The sequence below is a fragment of the Lactuca saligna genome, chromosome 7 (assembly GCF_052625555.1).
Source record: "Lactuca saligna cultivar CGN05327 chromosome 7, ASM5262555v1, whole genome shotgun sequence".
NCBI classification, from domain to species: domain Eukaryota; kingdom Viridiplantae; phylum Streptophyta; class Magnoliopsida; order Asterales; family Asteraceae; genus Lactuca; species Lactuca saligna.
Window position 1 is genome coordinate 41498946 of NC_136423.1, and position 25298 is coordinate 41524243.

General features: G+C 31.2%; 2 pseudogenes; both read right to left on the reverse strand.

Moving 5' to 3' along the window:
- Positions 1-3345: 3345 nt before the first annotated feature.
- LOC145006863 (F-box/LRR-repeat protein At4g29420 pseudogene) lies at positions 3346-5017 on the reverse strand (annotated as a pseudogene).
- Positions 5018-16187: 11170 nt separating this feature from the next.
- Positions 16188-17825, reverse strand: LOC145006864 (F-box/LRR-repeat protein At4g29420 pseudogene; annotated as a pseudogene).
- Between the last annotated feature and the right edge of the window lie 7473 nt (positions 17826-25298).

The following is a 25298-nucleotide window of genomic DNA, read 5'->3' on the forward strand; positions in this document are numbered from 1 at the left end:
ATACCAATTAAATAGCGGTTCTCTTGTATCTTCTTATGTAGTCAATTGAAGTTTATTGGCTTAATTAACAACTCAATTATTGACTAAAAACTTTCTTAAGGCTAGTACCCAATTGTTAATAGTTACCCTACTTGGGTGTGGATATCAGTACATGAGAGTTGTTTTGATCTCTTGACTTGTATTAGCAACAAGTAAAAAAGGTGTATGGGTTGTTAAATCTTACGTCTAGTGAATTGATGATCATGACGGCAGTTTATTGTTTACATTTAACAAGATAATCATATTTTGTCAAAAGAGAAAGAATTGCATACCATTCACATTAGTTTTAACAAAGATGTCTAACTATTGTTAAAAAGAAAACATTGTGAACCTGTAACATCTGTTTCCTTGGATGAATCAAAATAGGGTTTCGATGGGTCGAAAGATTGGATTTTGGTGAAAAAGGGGTCCTCAAAACGTGTGACATGGAGGCTCGCGATGTGAGGAGGGCCGTATGAAGATTCTATCCGGGACTGAGCTCACGACGTGAGCAACAAGAGCTCATGACGTGAGGTTCATTGTAGCCCAAGCCCACAACGTTTTAGGGTTTCCCACATATTTAAGCCCCTTAACTCGGTTTCAGGGCTCATTCTCAGCCTCCACCTTCCCCTAACTCAGTAAATCCATAACCCTAGCATTTTTTGTGTTTCTTGAGCTTTTAGTGGAGTTTTGATGATTTGAAGAGGAGGAGATCACCATGGAAGCATAGTTGCAGTTTGGATGCCCCATTTGCAACCTTTAGCTACACTTTTGGACCAATGTGAGTAATCAAGATCCAAGCTTTATGTTTCCTTGTCGATAGATCTAAGGTTTTATGCATATTTATCCACGATATTAAGATTTGGAGTATTGGGACTCCATAAAGTTGGCAACTTTATGGGTCCTTAGGGTCCCTAGATGCTTATATGTCATGGATTTGAAGTTTGGATGATGTTGGAGTTCATGCATGAGAATTGATCCTCATTTTCTCCATAAATGATCCATTTTGAGCTTGTGTCTTGTATTGGACATACAAGGCCTTAAAGCATCGATTTTTATGACCCTAGGAGTGTTAGGAAGCCTCTTGGAAAAAGATGGATTGGTAGCTTAACGGATTAAGAGGGTTTTGGACCAAAATGGCGTACAGACGGATCTAACGACGTGAGCAAGATGCATGTAACATCGTGAGGGTTGCAACCTCGATTATTTTGTCCTATAGTGGCTCACGACGTGGGCCATAAATGGTCACGTCGTGAGGGCCTGATGACCATTGACTTTTGACCAAGTGTGACCAAAAGTATTTTTGGTATTTTGGATGGTGTTTGAGATGTGGTACTGGGCCTTGGTTTCGGGCTAAGTAAGGAAAAGGGTAGAATGGTCTTTTACATTTTATGAATTTGGATTATGGATTGGGCCTTGTATTTTGGATTATCTAGATAATTATTGATTAAGATTGTCTTTGTTAGTTGGTGCGGGGTTATCCGGTTTAGCAACCCAGACATGCATTTGAGTATCAGCGAATTGAGGTGAGTTTTCCTCACTGTACTTTTGGGTCGAAGGCACCGAGTCCGACCCTTTATATTGTTATCCTGGTTTATTATATGTTGGTATGCTGTAGTGATATGTTAGATCTGTATCATGGTATATATGATGATGTTATGCTTAGTGATCTATAAGATTTGTAAGATTGTCTGTTGACTGGTTATATGTTGGTTAGTGGTTGAGGTTACTGCTATGTGCGTGACGAAATAGACCAAAATCATTCCAACCTGATGGTTGATTAGGCTCGAGGGTATTCCATCCCGAGGATGATTAGACCCGCTGTATATTGGCATTCCAACCCGATGGTCGATTGGGTCTAGTGTATTCCAACCCGGTGTTTAATTGGACCCGATATGATAGTATTGTATGTAGTGAGACTGGACTACTTTGTGCATCAATCAATAGGACTAGGGTATTCCAACCCGATGATTGATTGAACCCGACATGTTTGGTATTCCAACCTGATGGTTGATTGGACCAAATTGTTTATGATGCAAGGGTATTCCATCCTGAGGATGACTGGGACCATCTTAGACATGCCTGGTATTCCAACCCGAGGCTGATTGGGCCACACATGAGTATTTGAGCTTGCTAGTGTATATGTTATATGTTTGAGTGGTAGTATTTTGGGGGAACTCATTAAGCTTCGTGCATACAATTTTCGTTTATGGTTTCAGGTACTTCAGTGGACCGTGACAAGGAGAAGGCGTGACTGTACATATGGGTTTCAACTAATTTTAAATAATGTTTTGAGAACAACGGTTTTGTAACACTTCTAGTAGTAAAATGGTTGTTTGAAAAGTTTTAAATCTTTTGAATTTTTGGGATGTTATAGATTTGCATATATGAAGTTGGTATGTTGAAGATATGATTGCCTATAAGGTAATTTGTAATTACAAACTCACCATAAATTTTTTTATTGGTTTTAAGGCAATTCATTTAGATTCTAAACAATCAAGATGAAAATGAAAGAAAGAAAAAACTGGAATTTAAGATAAAGCATTGACCGCAATGTGAAGAAACCTTATATATGGAAAAACATAGTGACAAAGATAATAAACTAATACAATCCGCATAGACATCCAAATATGAATACGTAATCTATGCTAATAAATAAAGACCCTTTTTGCCATATGTTACATTCTTATTTATTTTGTCACATTTAATTTTATTGTTATTTTAAATTGATTTATATTCCACATGTCATTTTTTGGTTTTCTCATTTTATTAAATTTCACATAATATTAAAATGTAATAATAAATGCATATCAATTTTTTTAATGAACTTTCTTTCTAATTTCAGAATTACTAAATTAAAGTTTCATTAATTTTCTTTATTTATCTATCTAAATTATTTGTTTAAATTTAAAAAAGAAAAAATTACTTTAATTTTTTTTAATACAATATTTTTCTCACTCTTCTTATAAATTTAAACTTCTCAAATATTTAGAATTTTATATTCAAATTTTCTTTTAAATAACTCATGTAATAAATAGGTTTCAAACCTAACACCATAGATATATAAATATGTAATACCATAACAACCAGGAGCATTCCAAAACATACAACAACAATAAAAACTTTAACTAAGAAGCACTCCAACTATTACAAAACTCACTTAATTATGGGTCATGCTGAAGCTACTTCACTTCAACTCTTCATCAATCATGTCTTCCAATTGATCATTGATCCCATCTTTATTCTTTACTCAATCTTTCCTTCAAAATTATTTCCCTCACATAAACACCCTTCTACAAATCTTTTTATTATTTTTGTTTCTTTTGATCATATGGAATCTGATCCTTCCTCCACAAGAGTTTTAGGTAATTGCTCTTCAGGGATCCAAGAATCTTCCCTTCCTTCCTCCCAAATCCCCCATCCCCACTTCAGATCAGGCCACTGAGCCATGCACTTAGTGATGAAATGTTTTGATACATTAGAAGGAACACCACGGTGGATGAGTAAAGAGATTTCTACACAGTTGAAGCATTCTTCTAACACGCAATCAACCAAGGCGAAAGTCATCAAAGGATCAATCACTGAAAAATACCCACAAAATCTTTTCACACCTTTAAGCCCATTGTCGCCACACCACACCTCAAATTCTAACCAGACCCTTGGTTTAAAACACAAAGAAGTTATGTTCGGGAAAGTACAGAATAAAACCTCTAGGTAAAATTTGGAATTTCCACCTGCTCTTATATCTAAGGTCACTGTTTCTACTGTTTCTAAATGATGAAACTTACGAATTAAGGAGCGAATGTTTGAACACTCGAATTGTATAGTTTTCAAGTTCTTAAATCTTTTGACTGCAAACGCGTTCAAGTGATCAAGTGCAAGATTCAAGTGGGAACACACAGGAGCTTCAATATAAAGGGCAGCAGGAATTCTACACTCGAGTCTGAGTGTGAGGAGATTGGGTGCGATTATACATATATATGATGGTGAATCTGTTACAATCCAATGGCAGGTTTTCAGGTTGAGGAGGTGGATCATCGGCATTTTGAGACCTCTAACATCTATCAAGTTAAGAACTTGAAGATTTGGGAAACATGTATTTAACTCGGTTAGATTTTTGTCATCTAATCTTATGAGTTCAAGTGTTAAACTTGTAAGCATCGGCATGGCACTCATGTTTTGTCCTGATAGCCATGCGTTCTTCAGCTCAAATTCAATAAGATTTTGACCTGCAACAACAAAAACAACCGAGTTAAAGAATCAAAATCTTAATATGATTAAATGTCATTTATTACCAACAAATATCATCATTAATAAACCCTAATCAATGATAGTTGACCACAAATTAATGATAATTTTAAATAAACAAATAAATAATTAAATAATAATAAAAATAACTACTTGATATGAACCAGAATAATATCGATCCTGGGAGACCAGTTACATTTTCAGACAGTAAACAATTTCCATAATTTCAGAATACAGCTACAGAATATAAAAATGGAGAATTTCAGCATATAACCAACTTACAGTGCACAGAGATCAGTGACAAGACTTCTGATCGACGCCTACTCGACTGAACCCAAAAATTTGATAGTGAAAGCAATTTCAAAGCTCCGGAAACCCTAGGGAGCCACTCCTTAACGAAGCCCTCATCGGTGATGTGCAGATCATCGCCATCATCTTCAACGTCAGCGTTCAACACATCTAGAGGTGGATTCTCGACGCCAATACGCACCGATTCCAGTGCACTTAAGTTTGATACAAGATTCATAAAAACTCTCTTGAGAGAGGGAGTAAATCGGGAAGAACTTGAAGAACTCGAAACTCTGGACCTTGATTCCAGGTACCATTTCAATCGCCACTGCAGGTTTATAAATTGAAGGCCTGGAAATACAGAATTGAAAGTCTTACTCACCATACGGCAGCAAGCCACCGTTTCTGAGTCGTCAAGTCGACTCAGTATTTCGAGTGCTAGAAATTCAGGGAGGTTCTCCATGCAAGCGGTGAAAGATCTACAAATGAAAATTGACTACTTGATGAGTTGATGATAGAGATATTTATGCCTGATTAATTTACACTTTACCCTTTTAGAGTTTGAGTAGTGTTTATTATTGGCCCTTATATATTAGCATTTAAAAAAATAACTTCAATTTAGATTTTGTGATTTTCATTCCAATGATTTTTGTTAAGATTTAGCATTAGCCGAAAAAATGGAATACAAAAGTCAGCAAACATAAAATATTGTGATGTCTGCTTTTTGTAATCTTTTAAGTTTCCTATTTGTTTTTGTAAGTTATTGTAATAAACAATTATATGTTATATGAAAGTTTTGGTATTAAAGAAATTTGTTATCTTTTATAGAAGACTTAACCTCTTAGTATGACTTTTGATGAAGATTAGAACACTTGAGATAACTACGATTAGTATGAGAAAAGCATTAGTCATTATTTATGTATTATAACTATTTGATTCTTATATAGCTTCTCTATGTTTGTTTAACATGAAATTGTAGCTCACAAGCTATCTAACACTTTTGGAAATGTCTTTTTAAGGAGTCAGGTTTTCATATGATATGATTTTAATCTGTAAGATATTTCTTTAGAAATTTTATACTTTTAGTGTATGAGATATAAAGTGTTACACATACTCAATGGACCAAAACTAAAATTTACTATTAATTTTAATCAGCATACTTGTAATTAGAATTTAATGCAACCAACAACAAGAAGGTTGGTAGTGTAATTATTATGGAATTTAATGAATGGTTGACATTATGATGAGCACTTACTATGAACTTGGTTGGAAAGTAAGTATTTGTTAAGTAGTTTTGCATTTTGTATTAACTCAAAAACATCTCTTTTGGTGGATAACAAAAATTATATTTATTTGTATGTAAAATTCATACATGTAGAAATACACATTTCCTATAACCATGAGGAAGTTAGATGAATTGTAGCTCACTAGCTATCTAACACTTTTGGAAATGTCTTTTTAAGGAATCAAGTTTTCATATGATATGACTTTAATCTCTAAGATATTTCTTTTGAAATTTTATACTTTTAGTGTATGAAATATGAAGTGTTACACATACTAAATGGACCAAACTAAAATTTACTATTCATTTGAATCAACATACTTGTAATTAGAATTTAATGCAACCAACAACAAGAATGTTGGTAGTGTAATTATTATGCAATTTAATGAATGGTTGACATTATGATGAACACTTACTATGAACTTGGTTGGAAAGTAAGTATTTGTTAAGTAGTTTTGCATTTTGTATTAACTCAAAAACATCTCTTTTGGTGGATAACAAAAATTATATTTATTTGTATGTAAAATTCATACATGTAGAAATACACATTTCCTATAACCATGAGGAAGTTAGATGAATTAGTTTTGAGTTGATATTAAGAACTTTCGGAAATAACATCTATGATAACTATGACAACACTGATATTGATAGTATTTTGTTATCATTTTGCCATGAAGGAATTTACATTTTCATAAATCATATTTTGTTATGTAGGTTTTATACTTATTATTGTCTATACGATTTTGTGTTTTGTTTATTATGACTTCATTGTATATTAAAAATATCAACCATATAATTTGTTTAAAAAATATATATTGTTTTCTTAAAAACTGGATGGCTCATTATATTTCAAAACAACATTATTTGTTAAAAAAGGTTATGATTTCATTAAGCAACTGACCCATATTATTTCATCTATCAAACATTGTTCATCGCATAATCTAGCCATTTAATATCTTAATATAAGACACTAATGATCTACCATGAGTTATATAAGTGAGGCGATTGTTGAGATATAATTGCATTATACATGTTACATCCAACTGGGTTGTAAAAGCAAGTTGTATAATGTAATCAATTAACCTTTCACATGACACAACTACAAATTATATGTCATTTAGTAGCACACAAAAAGTGACACTAAAAACCAAAAGAATGCCACTAAAGACTACTTAAAGAATCAACGGCAAATATATAAAGTATTACTAGAAACTCTCCAACTAAAACCCTTTAATGACACTTTTATTGTTTTGTCGTTGCAGCCTTATATGATTTTAGTGACACTTTCTTATTTGCCACAATAGAGCAAAAGTATTTTGAGGCATATATTTTGTGCTGCTAAACACTCATTTTATTCTAGATTTCATGTTATTTTTAGTGACACGTTTTAAAACTTTATTGACCATTTTTTTATCACATTAAACATATATGGATGTTATTCGAATTAATGTATACAAGCTCCACTAAAAGTATCAAAAGGAATATAAAATACATATTGCATATATGAATGTTATTGTTATTAATGTGATATATAAAACAATAAAAGTTAGATCATTTTCGCAAAACTATATACATATTATATCAATTGTATAAAAAAATAATTAAACACTTCACAAGGAAATCAAACATACATGTCATTAAACCTTTTTAGCCATGTGTTATCTTTTATCCATTTCCATATATGTATGCTCTAATTCTGTACCTAGAAATTCCATATTGTCTTCAACCATGCACACACACAAGCTAAGGGGTTACATTGTTATCTTTTGTATTTTTCTAAACGATTAAAGCAAATATGTTTTTTTAAATCATTACAAAAAAGCTAAGGGGTTACATTGACAAAATAGTGAATATATGTTGCCTACCTTTTGTATTTTTCCCAATCAGAAAAACAATATCACAAAAGAATATTTAGAAAAAACTTTACCTTTAAACAAAAATTCTCTTGGAGACCTTCAAAATTGTTACCTATAAGAAATGCTATGAGGCAATAATATATATATATATATATATATATATATATATATATATATATATATATATATATTATTGATTACTATATAACTCTTACCATATTTTTGCATTATGTCGATGGTTTCATCAGGTATAATGTCATTTCTTAGTTGCATCTTCCTCTCTATTCAATGCATAATGAACAATAATAAGCATTAAAAGAGTAAACTATAAGAAATAGCAACGTACTTTGCATACCATGTCAGCAACTACAAAAATCAATTAGACTGCCCTAATTTGGTGAAAAATATAAAGATAAATTAACAATACAAGATCATAAAAAAAATGTGAAATGGTTTGAGATTGAAACAAACATAATGAACTAAACATGATAAACTAATAAAAATAAATCATTGTAAACAAATATAACTTATCCAACAAAAAAAGTAATTCTTCCTTGCAACACCATTTTTAGTTATTTGTTCCTACACTCTCGCCGACAAACTATATTTTAAGTGTTATGAATTATTGTTTAAGTACTTTTTTAGATTTACAAAAGTGTTTATGAATTTAGTAATTTATCCATTTAAGTTGTTAAATAAGGCATTTTCACCAGTTATCAATTTAGCATACAATTTGATAATCATTTATATATTCTTCTTATTCATTCGATTTTAATATTTTTACCTTACATTGATCATTCTTTCTCATCTAAATAGTTACCTTTTAATATTTAACTTTATTTAAATACTTTATTTGTTGAATAGTTTAGAATTTTACATAATAAATAATTAAAATTGGCCTACGAAAGTAAGGATTTAAACCGATCTACGAGTTTCTAGTGGATGAAGAGGAAAAGAGTAATATCACCCTTCAACCTCACACTATCAAGAAAAGTTTGTAAAAATTGAAGAAGTGAGATGCTAAATTGTTAATGACAAAGAATATAATGTAAAAGTAAATTTGTCACTATACCTTTCTTGATCCTCCAAACAGGAGACAACCACAACTGTTTTTACATTTTTAAGGCTGAATATAGATAATGCAATCTTGGAACTTATGCTTTCATAACATTGACTTCTGCTGCACATTTTTACATTCTTAAAAAATAATGAAGATAAGCATCAACCATTCAACAAAAGAGTGAAAAACAATCGTTAATCTAAACTGCAAGTTCTGCAAGTTTTGTGTAATTTTCATGATCAAATAGTGTATAAGAAGCTTAGCATGACAAAATCACCTATCATTTAGTAAAAGAGTAAAAAGTTTACCATTAATTTCAGAAAGTAAAATTAATACTATGTAAAATGGTGCAGGTAAAAGTTTGTAAGTGTTTACCTACACAACAAATATTATTGTTTTTATATTAGACTCATAAGGAGCTGACAAGTCAAGAAAAAAACCTCCTCACCAAGAGCTTTCCATATCAATGAAGAAGAATAAAGGAACAACATTTTCTAACACTTGATGTTTACGTAAAAATCAATTAAACCTAACCATAAATGGAGAAATGAATCAAATATGGTACAAAAAACGTTCAAACTTAACAAAGAACGATCAATGAAATCCAAAAAGATATGTTATAATTATGCGATCTTTAATTACAAGTAACTATAAATAATCTAGAGTTGGTAGAGGAACACACAACTAGATATCAGAAAACACCGATAAATCTCATTTGATATCTTTAATTTCACATTGCTTTTAATGAGAAATATTGCAATTTCTCTATATAATTGCACACAACATCTCATGTGAACAAATTCAAGTCATTGGAGGTGCACCTCAAAATGATATTGCTATTTGATACCTACTGATTCAGAACAAACAACTAACAAATTGTAAATCAAATTACAGAAAAATATATACATGTCTCTTTGTGAAATTTCATCAAACACTTGGTCTTCATATTAAAAACAAGGAAACCAACAAGGGAAAATCATGAAAATTGTTTCTATAAGGTTAATTCGAACTAGAAGAGTGATAGTTTAACATAATACATTTTAGATTTATTTAAAGCCATATAGTCGATTACCATAACAGGAAGGAATGATGAAATCCAACAACAATTACATATTTACATAGAAGGAGAAGATAAATTTTGAAATTAGGTTGCTTTCGGTGGAAAGGCCACTGACTAGTGATGTGTAGTACCAGATGATCGAGTCGCAATGTACTAATAGAGAGCCAATTTCATGATCTCGTTTGATATCAAACAATTTATTTATTTGCATGTAAAGTTCATACATGTAACACCAATGAACTTAGATGAATTAGTTTTGAGTTGATGTACGAACTTTAGGAAAGAATATCTACGACAACTATTCTAACAATAATGGTATTGATTGTATTTTGTTATGTTTTTTCCATGAAGGAATTTGCATTTTCATAAATCCTATTTTGTTATGTTTTTGCTATGTAGGTTTTATAGTAATTATTTTCCGCAAAATTTTGTGTTTTGTTTACCATAAATTCATTCTATATTAAAAAAAACAACCATAATATTTGATAAATATATTGTTTTCTTAAAAAGAACTACGATAGTCGTTATATTTCAAAACAGTGTTATTTGTTAAATAAGGTCATGATTTCATTGATCAACTAACCTATATTATTTCATCTATCAAAGTGTTACAACTCAACTATCCAATAACATCACTGACTCATAGACCGGACCACGAAATCATCATACTCCCCCACCTCGACTCATCAACCGACGTTCCATCACATGGATCTTCCCAAGAATAGGGAACCACTCCCATATTTAATACCCAACATAGATAGAAAAAGCACTACACTGATAAACTCGACTGGACTCCCCACTGATACCACTACAATACGCCCTACTATACTCAAATAGATTTAACGTGGTCCTCGACTATCTCAATCCCAACTTACTATTTGCTCTTGGTAAATTACTGCCTCGCGGCACACATGCTACCTGATACTCTGATGGAAAATCATCCTCAATGACAACCTGCAGGGTTTACCCCCAGACCCAAAACTTAAACATCATGCGTCTCATGTTTCGCACACGAACATAAATAGCATAGAAGGTGACATCTCCTCTATCGAATGATTGCTCAACTCAGACCGAAATTCTCCCTTCCCTCTGACTCCTTACCAAAATACTCTGAAAGGCTCTCGACCTCCCTCTCAAGGGACGCCTCTTCGAACTCAATCATGACCCACTGGCCAAAAACCCATAGCGTCCAATCTATACCTCATCAATCATGACCGGATAACCGAAGAACCACGAGCATCATTCACTACGAACCATGGTACTCATCCCATGACATCTCTTCTCAATATGCTCCGGTGTATGGTACATCAACCATAGCATCACTCCTCCATCTACTCCGATGTATGGTACTCGAACCATAACATCACTCCTCCATCCGCTCCGATGTATGGTACTCGAACCATAACTTCACTCCTCGATCCGCTCCAATGTATGGTACTCGAACCATGACATCACTCCTCATTCTGCTCCGATGTATGGTACTCGAACCATAACATCACTCCTCCATCTGCTCCGATGTATGGTACTCGAACCATAACATCACTCCTCATTCCGCTCATTAGAACCTTCGGAATACTCCCTGTATCAAGTATGGGTCCTTTGCTTTCAGTAGTACGGGCCCATACTACCTGCCACATCTACCCATACTTTCTACACGGACTATCCCGGAGCTCCTAAGTAGCTGCTCGACCTTCTCGTTCACCAATTCCGTCGCGCGTGCTCGCTCCCCAGCGAAATTCTCTACTCTGCCAGCACACTCATCTGGCTAAGGTTACTCCCTAGGCTTTTCCCAGATTCCCGCACTTCTCTGCCATCAGCTGCTGAAGAGCTCCTAATGATGCCATCCATCTACCTCCTGAATATCATCATATTCGCTTGGTAGCTGACTCCCATCATCGAGAGTTCCACGAAGCACGAAGCAAGCAACATTCGGGCATCGAAGAATACATAGGACTCACTCTGGGTGATAACTCCGCTTGCTCTGCTCATCCTTGAAAGTACCACCGAACTCTACAACTCTTCCCCTCGCGGGTTCTAACTACTCTTTCGCTAAATACCACGGTACTCATCTAGGTATCTCCCCTAGATTACTCCTCTACTCAAATCCCCTAAAGGATTCCAACTAAATATTCTCACTCATCACATACTCAAAAGCACATTGCATATAACAACAATTCCTAGGCTAAGGCATCACAAATCAGGCCACTCTAGTCCTAAGATATGAAATACCTAGCCTGTCTCTAGCATGCAATAATATCTCATAAAGTGCATCATAAATATCTCATAACACAAAAGTAATGGTATTTTGGGGAATCACCGTTCGGGCTCTGGCTGATTGTACACACTGCTCTTTCTCGCTTTCTTTTTGAACTCTTATTCGCTTTAGAAAATTATTTCTTTGAAAACTTTTCTTACTTCCTCAATTTGAGTCCAGATTTACCCGAAGGTGCATCCGAATCCCTTAAACCAAGGCTCTAATACAAACTTGTAACACCGTAAATTTCAAAACAATTTTTCATTTAAATATAATGGTTTAATTCTTAAAAACAGTTTTCTTAAAATCTCATTCATAATCAAATTACAAAACATAACTCCATTTTCATTTGCATAATGAACCAGGATCCTCAAAACATGACTCTTTCTTTGGTGTGTACAATCAAGCCGGTGCCGTCCCATGATCCTGAGAGAAATATGAAACACATAACACAAAACACTGTAAGCACGAAGCTTAGTGAGTTCCCCAAAATACCACATATAACACATATTAGCCACTCGAGGCTATAACTCTGTGGGTCTGTGCACCCAAACTCTGTGAACCCTCAGGTTCTAACTCTGCAAGCATGCACAACATAAATCACATAGAAGAATGCAGTGCAACAATAATATATATATAAAACACTGTATCACATAACTCTATCTACCTACTCTAGGTAAAGTATAGTGAGAAGACTCACCTGGCAAGCAGGAAACAGATATCCTCACGCTTGCATCTCGAACTCGCCACCATCTATCACATAAGGCAAATTCTCTCTTGAACATAACTCTCGAGACTAGACTCTATCCTCTCTTGGCACCCTCTTAAGGGTAAAAGACCATTTTACCCCCTTCTTGGCCCAAAGGCCACATTGCTGACCAAACCCTAAAAGTCAACAAAAGTCAACGGTCAAACTTTGACCCATCTCGCCGAGTGCACTCCGATGACTCTGCGAGTACACACATGTCCACTAACTCTTTGTGTCGCTTGATACGTAGAGTCCCTCGTTATGCTCGATGAGTCATACTAGACAGGAATCTCAGGGCCACCCCGACTCAACTTGCCGAGTCTGAAGATCAACTCAGCGAATACCGCCTTGAACTCTAGTCCTCTAACCCCCTCCTGACTCACCGAGTCATCCCCCAACTCGACAAGTCTATTCACTAAGCAATTTACGTGAAACCCTAACCCTACTCGCCGAGTCTAAAGAACAACTCGGCGAGTTCATGCCATGCACAAACTCTACTGACCTCCTGAGATCAGATTTGTTTATCCAAACCATAGATATGGCCTCCCCAAGCATGAATGTCATGTAAAGTTCGAAACTTGATGCTTGTATAGCCACAACAAGGCATCAAAAGGAGATTTAATCCCAAAAATGGCAACCTAAGGCCAATAACCCCAAACTGGTCCATAAAGCTCCAAGGGTCAAGGTCTCTGGACCTCTTTGAGTCCAAATCCAAGGCACAAACTCGAAGAGGGACCATTTTCTCCACATAATCACTCTCTAAAGGGGTTAGAAAACCCTAAATCTAATGATCAACACCAAAATTGAAGGAGGTTCGAACCATTACCTGAAAATGATGTCTCTGAACTCTGGAACTGCTTGAATCGCATCTCCTCTTTGCTCTTGTCACCTTCTTCTTGCTAAACCAAGGGTTCAAGGATCAAAAAGTGACTTCTTCTCCCTCATAACGATTTGGCTCACTTAGGGCTCTCTCAAGGGACTGGTAGCCGCAATGGGAGGCTATAAGTGCCCTTAAATAGGCTCCAAACCCGGGGGATTAGGGTTTCATTAAACAGCGTGGACTCGCCGAGTCCACTAATGCACTCGCCGAGTCCGGACGTGAACCCGGATGAACATCCGCGACCCTACTCGGCGAGTCTTGGCTCTAACTCGCTGAGTTCCTCCTCAAACTCCAAAATAATTAAATAAAATAATATACCTGGGAAATCAGGATGTTACAATATCGTTTTAATCGTTCGAACTATTTATGTATTATTTTTTTCATTGAAACTATCACTATTTTTCCGTTTGGATTATTATGTATGAGAAATTAAATATCCTCATTTGTTTTTTCGTATCCATCATTCTATCAACTTTAGATGATAACAAATGTAATAAAAATTTATTAATTTTATTAGATACGACAAATATCACAATGTTAAGTGTATAGGAAAATGACAGAAAAATATAGGATGATATATTATTTTTCATTATATATATTAATATTTCATTTGGTATATTCATTTATTATTCTTTTGTTCGAATTATCTTCATATTTTTTTTCGTTATGATTATCTTTATGTTGTTTTTTGGTCGGATTATCTCGTGTTAGTTTTTTCGTTCAGACTATTAATGTGTTATTTTATTTCTTTACAAACTATTTTTGTGTTATTTTTTTGGTTTCAACTATCCTTGTTATTTTTCCGTTCGAACTTTTCATATGTTGTTTTATCATTCAGATCATCTTTGTGTTATTTTTTCGTTACGATTATCATTGTGCTATTTTTTTTTTGTTCTGACTATTCTTGTATTGTTTTTTTGGTCGGATTATCTTCATGTTATTTTTTCCGTTAGGACTATATCATTGTTGTTTTTTTTCGTTCGACCATCTTTATGTTTTTTTTCAACTATCCATGTGTTTTTTTTGTTTGGATTTTCATTGTGTTTTTTTTTTTTATTCTGATTATCCATGTGTTAGTTTTTTCGTTCAATCTATCACTGTGTTAATTTTTAGTTCGAACTATCTAATGTTATTATTTTTTTATTCACACTATCCATGTGATAATTAATAGTTCGAAATATGCTTATGTTAATTTTTAGTTCGAAATGACACATATATAGTATAGGTGAGTTGGTAAAATTACAAACTGGCTGGTCATTAAAAATATAAATTAAAATAATAGAATATATCATTAACGTTTAGTGAAACATAAACTTTATTGAAAATGAATTTCTATTCACAATGACAACAAAAATAAAAAATTATCAACATGTATTTTTTAAGATTTTTAGTATTTATTTTTATAAATGTATTTCATATAAAGTTGTTGAATTTAAAAAGAATAAAAAGTAGAAGGGTTTGTTTTGTAACTTACATCTAATTTAAAGAGAATAAAATGAAAAAAATAAAAATAATTGAAATTAAGGAATCGGCAAATATGATGGGACTGATTTTACACTATTCAAATTAATCTAATGATGTAAAAGTATTTATTCGTGCTAATAGGAGCATTCACGGTCATCACATGAATGCAGTCCAATCTAACTAAATAATGCATCATTCATAAGAGAACACTTAGGGTTTTGTTTAAGGTAATCAACAAAACTTCAGTACTCATGAATATGAAGGCCTTACAGACGTTAAATGCAACACAAAAAACTAATACACCCGTATACGTGCATAGGCATCCAAATATAAATACGTAATATATGCTAATACATAAAGACCTTTTTACCATATGTCACATTCTTATTCATTTTGTCACACGTAATTTTGTGGTTATTTTAAATTAATTTATATTCCACATGTTATTTTATTGTTTATCATTTTATTTAATTTTATATAATATTAAAATGTAATAATAAATGCATATCAATTTCATTAATGAATTTTCTTTCTAATTTCAAAATTACTAAATTAAAGCTTAATTATTTTTCTTTATTTATTTATCTAAATTATTTGTTTAAATCTAGAAGAAAAAACATTTTAGTTTTTTATTCAATAATATTAAATATTTAAAATTTTATATTTATTTATTTTTTGAATATACTCATGTAATAAACTGGTCTCAAATCTAACACCATAAATATATAAATATGTAATACCATAAAAGGAAAGAGCATTGCAAAAGATACAACAACCATAAAAACTTTAACTAAGAAACACTTCTAACTATTAGAAAACTCAATTAATTATGGGTCCTGCTGAAACTACTTCACTTGAACTCTTCATCGATCATGTCTTCCGATTGATCATTGCTCCCATCTTTATTCTGTAGTCAATCTTTCCTTCAAAATTATTTCCCTGGCCTAAACACCCTTCTACTAGTCTTAATTTGATTTTCTTTGTTTCTTTTGATCATATGGAATCTGATCATTCCTCCTCGAGCGTTTCTTAAGGTAATTGCTCTTCAGGGATCCAAGAATCTTCCCTTCCTTCCTCCCAAATCCCCCATCCCCACTTCAGATCAGGCCACTGAGCCATGCACTTAGTGATGAAATGTTTTGATACATTAGAAGGAACACCACGGTGGATGAGTAAAGAGATTTCTACACTGTTGAAGCATTCTTCTAACATGCAATCAACCAAGGCGAAAGTCATCAAAGGATCGACCACCGACAAATACCCACAAAATCTTTTCACACCTTTAAGCCCAATGTTGCTACACCACACCTCAAATTCTGACCAAACCCTTGGGTTAAAACACAAATAAGTTATGTTCGGGAAAGCACATCATAAAACCTCTAGGTTAAATTTGGAATTTCCACCTGCTCTTATATCTAAGGTCAGCGTTTCTACTGTTTCTAAACGATGAAACTTACGAATTAAGGAGCGAATGTTTGAACACTCGAATTGTATAGTTTTCAAGTTCTTAAATCTTTTGACTGCAAACGCGTTCAAGTGATCAAGTGCAAGATGCAAGTGGAACACACAGGAGCTTCAATATAAAGGGCAGCAGGACTTCTACACTCGAGTCTGAGTGTAAGGAGATTGGGTGCGATTATGCATATATATGATGGTGAATCTGTTACAATCCAATGGCAGGTTTTCAGGTTGAGGAGGTGGATTATCGGCATTTTGAGACCTCTAACATCTATCAAGTTAAGAACTTGAAGATTTGGGAAACATGTATTTAACTCGGTTAGATTTTTGTCATCTAATCTTATGAGTTCAAGTGTTAAACTTGTTAGCATCGGCATGGCACTCATGTTTTGTCCTGATAGCCATGCGTTCTTCAGCTCTAATTCAATAAGATTTTGACTTGCAACAACAAAAACAACCGAGTTAAAGAATCAAAATCTTAATATGATTAAATGTCATTTATTACCAACAAATATCATCATTAATAAACCCTAATCAATGATAGTTGACCACAAATTAATGATAATTTTAAATAAACAAATAAATAATTAAATAATAATAAAAATAACTACTTGATATGAACCAGAATAATATCGATCCTGGGAGACCAGTTACATTTTCAGACAATAAACAATTTCCATAATTTCAGAATACAGCTACAGAATATAAAAATGGAGAATTTCAGCATATAACCAACTTACAGTGCGCAGAGATCAGTGACAAGACTTCTGATCGACGCCTACTCGACTGAACCCAAAAATTTGATAGTGAAAGCAATTTCAAAGCTCCGGAAACCCTAGGGAGCCACTCCTTAACGAAGTCCTCATCGGTGATGTGCAGATCATCGCCATCATCTTCAACGTCAGCGTTCAACACATCTAGAGGTGGATTCTCGACACCAATACGCACCGATTCCAGTGCACTTAAGTTTGATACAAGATTCATAAAAACTCTCTTGAGAGAGGGAGTAAATCGGGAAGAACTTGAAGAACTCGAAACTCTGGACCTTGATTCCAGGTACCATTTCAATCGCCACTGCAGGTTTATAAATTGAAGGCCTGGAAATACAGAATTGAAAGTCTTACTCGCCATACGGCAGCAAGCTACTGTTTCTGAATCGTCAAGACGACTCACTATTTCGAGTGCTAGAAATTCAGGGAGGTTCTCCATGCAAGCGGTGAAAGATCTACAAATGAAAATTGACTACTTGACGAGTTGATGACAGAGATTTTTATGCCTGATTAATTTACATTTTACCCCTTTACAGATTGACTTGTGTTTATTATTGGCCCTTATATATTAGCATTTTAAAAAAAATAACTTCAATTTAAATTTTATGATTTTCATTCCAATGATTTTTGTTAAGATTTAACATTAGCCGAAAAAATGCAATACAAAAGTCAAGCAACATAAGATATTGTGATGTGCTTTTTGTAATCTTTTAAGTTTCCTATTTGTTTTTCTAAGTTATTTTAATAAAAAATTATATGTTATAGGAGAGTTTTCTTATCAAAGAAATTTGTTATCATCTTTTTTATTTTTATCAAGTATTTGAAACATCTATTTTTTTCATTTCTACATCTACGAATGTGGTCGATCCAATATGTTTAGAATCATGCATTATATGGCATTACATATACATGAAATCATATATCGATAATTGAGCAAGTTTTGAAATTTGAAATATATAAAATGTAGATAATTTAATGATTGCATAAATGCTTTGATATGAAGTTGCATATGAATGAGAGGCATTTTATACTTTAGAAAGAAAGATCTGTTTACCCATGAGACATATCCAGTTTGAAGACTGATTTTTGAAGTGCAAAGTAATATGAAAACAAAATGTTTTGAATGTGAAAGTTTTTATATCTAGTACGTATGTAACACACGAGACAATTTGTTTTATGAATTTTTTTTGTGACAAGTATTCTATATTTAAAAATAAAACCGAGGGGTGGGAGGGGATTATAGAAGACTTACCATCTTAGTATGACTTTTGATGAAGATTAGAACACTTGAGATAACTACGAGTAGTATGAGAAAAGCATTAGTCATTATTTATGTATTATAACTATTTGGTTCTTATATAGCTTCTCTATGGTTGTTTAACATGAAATTGAAGCTCACAAGCTATCTAACACTTTTGGAAATGTCTTTTTAAGGAGTCAAATTTTCATATGATATGACTTTAATCCGTAAGATATTTCTTTTGAAATTTTACACTTTTAGTGTATGAAATATGGAGTGTTACACATACTCAATGGACCAAAACTAAAATTTACTATTCATTTAAATCAACATATTTGTAATTAGAATTTAATGCAACCAACAACAATAATGTTGGTAGTGTAATTATTATGGCATTTAATGATTGGTTGACATTATGATGAACACTTACTATGAACTTGGTTGGAAAGTAAGTATTTGTTAAGTAGTTTTGCATTTTGTATTAACTCAAAAACATCTCTTTTGGTGGATAACAAAAATTATATTTATTTGTATGTAAAATTCATACATGTAGAAATACACATTTCCCATAACCATGAAGAAGTTAGATGAATTAGTTTTGAGTTGATATAAGAACTTTAGGAAATAATATTTATGATAACTATGACAACATTGATATTGATAGTATTTTGTTATCTTTTTGCCATGAAGGAATTTGCATTTTCGTAAATCATATTTTGTTACGTAGGTTTTATACTTATTATTGTCTACAAGATTTTGTGTTTTGTTTATTATGACTTCGTTGTATATTAAAAATATCAACCATATAATTTGTTTAAAAAATATATATTGTTTTCTTAAAAACTGGATGGCTCATTATATTTCAAAACAACATTATTTGTTAAATAAGGTTATGATTTCATTAAGCAACTGACCCATATTATTTCATCAATTAAACATTGCTCATCTCATAATCTTGCCATTTAATATCTTAATATAAGACACTAATGATTTAACATGAGTTATGTGAGGCGGTTGTTGATATATAATTGCATTATACATTTTACATCCAACTGGGTTGTAAAAGCAAGTTGTATAATGTAATCAATTAACCTTTTACATGACACAACTACAAATTATATGTCATTTAGTGGCACACAAAAAGTGCCACTAAAAACCAAAAGAATGCCTCTAAAGACTACTCAAAGAATCAAAGGCGCATATATAAAGTATTACTAGAAACTCTCCAACTAAAACCCTTTAATAACACTTTTATTGTTTTGTTGTTGCAGCCTTATATGATTTTAGTGACACTTTCTTATTTGCCACAATAGAACAAAAGTATTTTGAGGTATATATTTTGTGCCGCTAAACACTCATTTGATTCTAGATTTCATGTTATTTTTAGTGACACATTTTAGAACTTTAGTGAGCATTTTGTTTATCACATTAAACATATATGGATGTTATTCGAACTAATGTATACAAGCTCGACTAAAAGTATCAAAAGGAATATAAAATACATATTGCATATATGAATGTTATTGTTATTAATTTGATATATAAAACAATAAACGTTAGATCATTTTCGCAAAACTATATATGTATTATATCAATTGTATAAAAAAATTAAGTAAACACTTCACAAGGAAATCAAACATACATGTCATTAAACCTTTTTAGCCATGTGTTATCTTTTATCCATTTCCATATATATATATATATATATATATATATATATATATATATATATATATATATATATATATATATATATATATATATATATATATATATATATAGGGTTAGGTTCATTTGAGACCACCTATATTTTGTAAGACCGTGAGATGCATTTTTTTATTTTTTTTTTATTTTTTTTATTTTTTTAACTTAATTCATGTTCCGAAAATAATATTTAAAAAAAGAATTTTTTGATTTTTCCATTTATTTTGCATTTTAAAATTATTTTTAGAATATGTACAGTGTAATATTCTATTTAGAATATTTCACGTATTTTTCAAAAAAAATAGAATTTATTTTATTTTTTTAGTTAATTCAAGTTCCGAAAATAATATTTAAAAAAAGAATTTTTAGATTTTTCCATTTATTTTGCATTTTAAAATTATTATTTAGAATATGTCGGTGTAATATTCTATTTAGAATATTTCACGTATTTTTAAAAAAAAAACGGATTTTTTTTTTATTTTGTTTTTTTTTTATTTATGTTTTTTTAGTTAATTCAAGTTCCGAAAATAATATTTAAAAAAAGAATTTTTGGATTTTTTTCATTTATTTTGCATTTTAAAAGTATTTTTAGATTTGGTCTCACGGTCTCACAAAATTAGAATAGTCTCAAATGAACCTGAACCTATATATATACATATATATATATATATATATATATATATATATATATATATATATATATATATATATATATATATATATATATGCTCTGATTCTGTACCTAAAAATTCCATATCGTCTTTAGCCACGCACACATACTACATTAGTAAAACAAAAAAGCATAAATATATATCTTTTGTATTTTTCTAAACGATTAAACCAAATATGTTTTTTTAAATCATTACAAAAAAGCTATGGGGTTGCATTGAATAAATAGTGAATATATGTTGCATACCTTTTGTATTTTTACCAATCAGAAAAACAATATCACAAAAGAATATTTAGAAAAAACTTTACCTTTAAACAACAATGCTCTTGGTGACCTTCAAAATTGTTACCCACAAGAAATTCTATGAGGCAGTAATATATATATATATATATATATATATATATATATATATATATATATATATATATATACTAGCAGTGTACCCGCGTAAAGCGGCGGGGCGTGTAAATTCTTTCGGTGATATGTTTCCTCTACAAAATTGTTATTTTACAAAAAAAAGTACATGTCGAAGACAAAATAATCAAACTATGGTGTTATTTGGGAGATGAAGTCATTTTTTGTTCCTGGATGGTGGGCTTTATAGCAGAGGAGGGAACAAAGACGTATATGCGATTGGAGATATATTTGAATCAACATGCTAAATTTAAGGATATCTAAAAGGGTTCAAAATTTGAATGAATCCGAGATTTGAGGGAACCATATCAAATTGTTGAGAAATATAAGGAAATTTGATGATAAATATTTGAATTCAAAATGTGGTTAAAATTTAATATTATTTTATTAATGGTTACTTGTACTATCAGCTTCATCATTTGGACGTCTTAAAAAAATAATATTATTATAATCAATCTATTTTTAGAAATAAGTAGATTTCTTTTATAAGATAGTAAAGATATATATATATATATATATATATATATATATATATATATATATATATATATATATATATATATATAACTCTTACCATATTTTTGCATTATGTCTTTGGTTTCATCAGGTATAATATCATTTCTTAGTTGCATCTTCCTCTCTATTCAATGCATAATGAACAATAACAAGCATTAAAAGAGTAAACTGTAAGAAATAGCAACGCACTTTGCATACTATGTCAGCAGCTACAAAAATCAATTAGACTGCCATAATTTAGTGAAAAATATAAAGATAAATTAACAATACAAGATAATAAAAAAATGTGAAATGGTTGAGAATGAAACAAACATAATGAACTAAACATGATAAATTAACAAAAATAATTCATTGTAAACAAATATAACTTGTCCAACAAAAAAAAGTAATTCTTCTTTGCAGCACCATTTTTAGTTATTTGTTCCTACACTCTCGCCGACAAACTATATTTTAAGTGTTATGAATTATTGTTTAAGTACTTTTTTAGATTTACAAAAATATCTATGAATTTAGTAATTGATCCATTTAAGTTGTTAAATAAGGGATTTTAACCATTAAAACATGATCAATTTAACATACAATTTGATAATTATCTATATATTCTGCTTATTTATTAGATTTTAATATTTTTACCTTACATTGATCATTATTTCCCATCTAAATACTTACCTTTTAATATTTGACTTTATTTAAATACTTCATTTGTTGAATAGTTTAGAATTTTATATAATAAATAATTAGAATTGGCCTACGAAAGTAAGGATTTAAACCGATCTACGAGTTTCTAGTGGGTGAAGAGGATAATAGTAATATCACCCTTCAACCTCACACTATCAAGAAAAGTTTGTAAAAATAGAATAAGTGAGATGCTAAATTGTTAATGAGAAAGAATATAATGTAAAAGTAAATTTGGCACTATACATTTCTTGATCCTCCAAACAGGAGACAACCACAATTGTTTTTACATTTTTAAGGCTGAATAAATAATGCAATCTTGGAACTTATGCTTTCATAACATTGACTTCTACTGCACATTTTTACATTCTCAACCCTGAAAAAAATAATGAAGATAAGCATCAACCATTCAACAAAAGAGTGAAAAATAATCGTTAATCTAACCTGCAAGTTCTGCAAGTTTTGTGTAATTTTCATAATCAAATAGTGTATCAAGAAGCTTAACATGACAAAATCACCTATCATTTAGTAAAAGAGTAACAGAAAGTAAAATAAATACTATGTAAAATGGTGGAGGTAAAAGTTCGTAAGTGTTCACCTACACAACAAATATTATTGTTTTTATATCAAACTTATAAGGAGCTGAAAAGTCAAGAAAAAAACCTCTTTACAAAGAGCTTTCCATATCAACGAAGAAGAATAAAGGAACAACATTTTCATAACACTATTTTGTTTGATTCATAATATTCTCATTTAGGAGTTTCATCTAACACTTGATGTTTGTGTAAAAATCAATTAAACCTAACCATAAATGGAGAAATGAATCAAATACGATACAAAAAACGTTCAAACTAAACAAAGAACGATCAATGAAATCCAAAAAGATATGTTATAATTATGCGATGTTTAATTACAAGTAACTATAAACAATCTAGAGTTGGTAGAGGAACACACAACTAGATATCAGAAAACACCGATAAATCTCGTTTGATATCTTTAATTTTACATTTCTCTTAATGACAAATATTGAAATTTCTCTATATAATTGCACACAACATCTCCTGTGAACAAATTCACGTCATTGGAGGTGCACCTCAAAATGATATTGCTATTTGATACCTACTGATTCTGAACAAACAACTAACAAATTGTAAATCCAATTACAGGAAAATATATACATGCCTCTTTGTGGAATTTCATCAAACACTTGGTCTTCATATTAAAAACAAGGAAACCAACAAGAGAAAATCATGAAAATTGTTTCTATCAGGTTAATTCGAACTAGAAGAGTAATAGTTTAACAAAATAAATTTCAGATTTATGTAAAGCCATATAGTCGATTACCATAACAGGAAGGAATGATGAAATCCATCAACAATTACACATTTACACACAAGGAGAAGATAAATTTTGAAATCGGGATGCTTCTGGTGGAAAGGCCATTGACCGGTGATGTGTAGTATCGAATGATCCAGTCGCAACGTACTAATAGAGAGCCAATTTCATGATCTCCTTTGATATCAAAAAATTTATTTATTTGCATGTAAAGTTCATACCGTAACACCAATGAACTTAGATGAATTAGTTTTGAGTTGATGTAAGAACTTTAGGAAAGAATATCTACGACAACGATTCTAACAATAATGGTATTGATTGTATTTTGTTATGTTTTTTCCATGAAGGAATTTGCATTTTCATAAATCCTATTTTGTTATGTTTTATCAATGTAGGTTTTATAGTAATTATTTTCCGCAAAATTTTGTGTTTTTTTATTATGAATTCGTTCTATATTAAAAAAAACAACCATAATATCTGATAAATATATTGTTTTCTTACAAAGAACTACTACAGTCGTTATATTTCAAAACAGTGTTATTTGTTAAATAAGGTCATGATTTCATTGATCAACTGACCTATATATTATTTCACCTATCAAACATTGTTTATCTCCTAATCTTGACATTTAGTCTGTTGATATAAGCCATACGGTTGTTGAGATACAAAGACATTATACATGTTACTCGGTTGTAAAAGCAAGTTATATAATCTAGTCATCGATTATCCTTGCACAATACATGATTGATAAAAAATAACATAAATGCATATTTAACCAAATCATATGAATCACAATGTACTATAAGAAAATTAGGGTACAATTCACATTAATTAGATTGTTAGATAACCTATTTCTCATGTTTGGTGGAATTGTATTTTAAGCACGGGTGATTCTAAACGTACAAACAAATATCTATATATCAGAATGAACCATTGAATTGATGTATTTGACCTTCAACTGTGAGCTCTTAACCATTTTTTCACATGAAATTTTAATTTATTTTATTATTTAAATGATGTTGGAGTGTCAACGTTTTAGTCTTAACATATTACATTTGGATTTATATCACTTTAATAAATATGCACACGTTTTAGTCTTAACATTTTACATTTGGATTTATATCACTTTATTAAATATGCACGTAAGTTATACATTATTTATTTTGAATTTTCTAATTTATTATTCCTTATTAATGTTTTATAATTTTTTTCCTTTTAATCTTAATAATTTTAATAAAGAAACATTATTATTATTAACATTAAAAATATATCTGTAACACCGTAAATTTCAAAACAAATTTTTATTTAAATATAATGGTTTAATTCTTAAAAACACTTTTCTCAAAATCTCATTCATA